Below are 3,403 nucleotides of genomic sequence, written 5' to 3'. Positions count from 1 at the left end.
CCCTGCTGGTTCAGGATATATCTACATTCCTTGTTGAACAGATTGAATCGCTTGTAGCTAGTTCCTATTTACTTGCCTCCCTACGAGGGCAGAGTTAGACACCAAGGTCGGTTTTCAATGTAGAGAAAGGAACAAAAATAAAAATTGTCTCAGTCCTAAAGGATTTCTCTTCTCTTAACTCAGAACAAAAGGTTCAAGTGTAGTATCAGAACAGATACTACACTTTAATCTTGGCCTGAAAGCCAAATACAATGAAATAAATTATAAAACTAAGGAAAAAAATTTTCAAATCTTAGATTTAGATTACATTTATTTTAAAAAATGTCCACAGGATACACAAGTTTGTGTTATTTTTAATATCTATGAAGAACACAAAACGTTTCCATAAATTGAAATAGCAAGAAAAATGAATATGAGTTTATTGCATAACATATTACCTTCAATCTGATTCACCTCCAAGGAAAACTTAGATACAACTGCGCCATACCACATACTTCAGTGAGTCAGGAGAGTACTGGGAGGGGGGAAAGGAAATAAGTTTGGAATTATGAGCACGTAAGCAAAATTGGGTGACAAAACACCTCATAAGACTACTGTAGGGTTAATGTGGAATTTGGAATTGGAAAAATCAGAGCTTTTGTGGGCATCGGAATTGTCCGATAAAAAAAATGATTCTTTTTAATTGCGTTTTTTTATTAATTTATTATATATAATTTTTATCTTTAATTTTCTTTAGATGATAAAATGATAAATATGTATTAATATTAAACTACTAGTAAAACTAAAATCTATAAATAAATCACATGCAAGTATAGTTTTACACTTGAGAAAATATATGCACGGAAAAAAAATATTAAAAGTATTCTATGGCTAAATATTTAGAGATTTTGAAAGAATCTGAATCATTAATTGTACTGGAATCGGCAATTTAAAACAGAATCGGGAATTTAAAACAGAAACGGGAATTGTATTGACACCAGGGATAATATTGGAATCGTCCTATCACTATTATGAACGACTATTCACTTTGAGCTTAACAGCTAGTCTGTGTCTTTCTTTGCTTTTCCTAGTAATTTTCCTGATTTATTCCAGTTTTCTTGGACTTCTCCATGCCATTGGACCCAAGCAATACTGCGCCAACAAATGCGCGCTTAAGAATTTGCATAGACACCATGTCAAAGAGTAATCATGGTCTTTTAAGTCAGAAGGAATCAATATGTTAAAGCTGTATGTATACTAGCTGACTTTGTCGGTTCGGTATCGCTTCGGAAATTCGCTACTTGAAATACTTGTAAAAATAATAGTAAAATTTTCATTAAAAAAATTGATTGTGACGGGAAACAAAACGTTTCACAATTTATTCATATAGATAGATAAGCACTAACATTTTGGTAATTTCAATACAAATGTACTTATCTTTCAAATGTGACCGTAAAGAAAGGAAAGGAAAAAAGCAACCAGTTTGCCTTTTCAGTTGCAACTAAAAAATGGATCGGAACTTGTTAAAAATCAAGTCCATCCCTTAAAGAAAAATCGAAACAATTATCAAATTATAAAAAACAAAAACAAATGATAGTTAATTGATAATTATTTTTTTCGAAAACAATATGCAAATGAGTTAAGCCTACGACTAATATCGCAGTATATAGAGAGGGAATTATGCGTCTATATAAATTTGAATTATTTTGAATTAATGCGTTTCGACTCCCACTGTTAGTGCGAGAAAAGGGCCTAAGTTTTGCATAATGTACCATATATTGAAGAATCGGGATTTTATCGACCGATGTCTGAAATTTGAATATAAAACAATTTAACTCAGTACATTCTGCCAACGATGAAAGATGGCTGTGCATGGGCGAGCTTTGTAATACGAGGGTCGTTACAAAAGCAAAATTTCCTACTTTTTTAAATTAAAAAATGTTGAAGACCTACGAAATCGGAAATGGTAGCGTTAAAACGAGCGACTTTGTATGCTTTAGAATTAATTTTTCTACAAAGTCAACACCATTCTCAATTTCTAGCAATCGAATGACTCACCTCTGCTACTAACGCACGCTCATGACAGGGGCTGCTTTCTTACAGACTTACACCGTCAATACATGAAACAAAGAGATGAAACTTTCATGTTATGCATAACTTCAGTCATTATAGCAATGCAATTTATGATTTCCTCTGATCTATTCGGGCGGAATAAAAAATAGGAGGCATTACTATTAGAACACCCCTCGTATATAAATAGTTCTATTTATTACTGAGCACAATTATGAATAACGCAGTAAAGATTCTTCTGTTATACCACTTACAGTTACTACTAAAGCGTGTTCCTAGCTCACAATACATACATTTTGTCCCTGATTTTCAATTACTAATCTTTTTTCCTGTTATATGAACTCTCTCAAATACGTAATTCTGCTGAGAGAGTAGCTAAGGCTTTCACTCCAATGTAAATGCCTTATTTCCCTGATTTTTGTGGAATTTGAAAATTTTTTTCGAAAACTATGCTATTTTTCCTATTTTCTAATAATTTTAAGTGTGTATGACTTTATTGCAGGTGCCTCAAAATGCCTAGAAACGGTCGATTGACAGCTAGTGAAAAGGAGCGTGTTGTTTCAGGTCTTGAAGAAGATTTATCTCTTGTAGATCTAGCCAAGGAGTTGGAAGAGATCGAAAAACATTTTCTTCATTTGTTGAAAATCAACATCAGACCAAGGAAGGACAAAAACACAAGAAAGTCAGTTTCTGCTCGTGATGTTAGAAAAATTCGCCGTTAACTTATCAAGCAGCCGGGCAAGAACAATGCTGCTATATTTGACAAGGCTTGAATACCTTCCTTGTCTAGACAGACACGCTGCAATGTCTTAAACGAAATTGTAAGAAACATTAAGCTCATAGAAAGACCAGTTTTAAACCAAACTCATAAGGAAAAACGTTTGGCGTGGGTTCAGAAATACATGAAAACCAGCATTGAAAATGTTTTTTCACCGATGAAGCCAGAGCAACCCTTGATGGACCAGATGGGTGGACCAAAGTTTGGAGTCCTCTTGGATTCCCTACCCCTCATCGATTCCGTCGTCAACAAGGAGGTGGAGGTGTCATGTTTTGGGGTGGAATAATCTGCGATTAACTAATTGGACCATTTCGAGTGCCAGGTGTCAAACTGACAAGCCAATCTCATATTTTATTTTTAAATGAGCCTTTGTCGCCATGGCTTGATCTTCCATTGGCGCGTCACTGAAAATTGATTTTTATGCACGACAATGCGCCATCCTACTCAGCCAAGGCTACAGCATCCTAACTTATCATTTGGTAATAGTGGGGAAAATTGGATGACATGGACACCTTGTGGTCCAGATATAAACCAAATTGAGCAGTTCTGGTTAATAAAAAGATGAACGTTTAAGGA

The sequence above is a fragment of the Euprymna scolopes genome, chromosome 5 (genome assembly GCF_053919585.1).
Source record: "Euprymna scolopes isolate OS-2025 chromosome 5, ASM5391958v1, whole genome shotgun sequence".
Classification (NCBI taxonomy): domain Eukaryota; kingdom Metazoa; phylum Mollusca; class Cephalopoda; order Sepiida; family Sepiolidae; genus Euprymna; species Euprymna scolopes.
Note: the sequence above shows the minus strand (reverse complement) of the source record.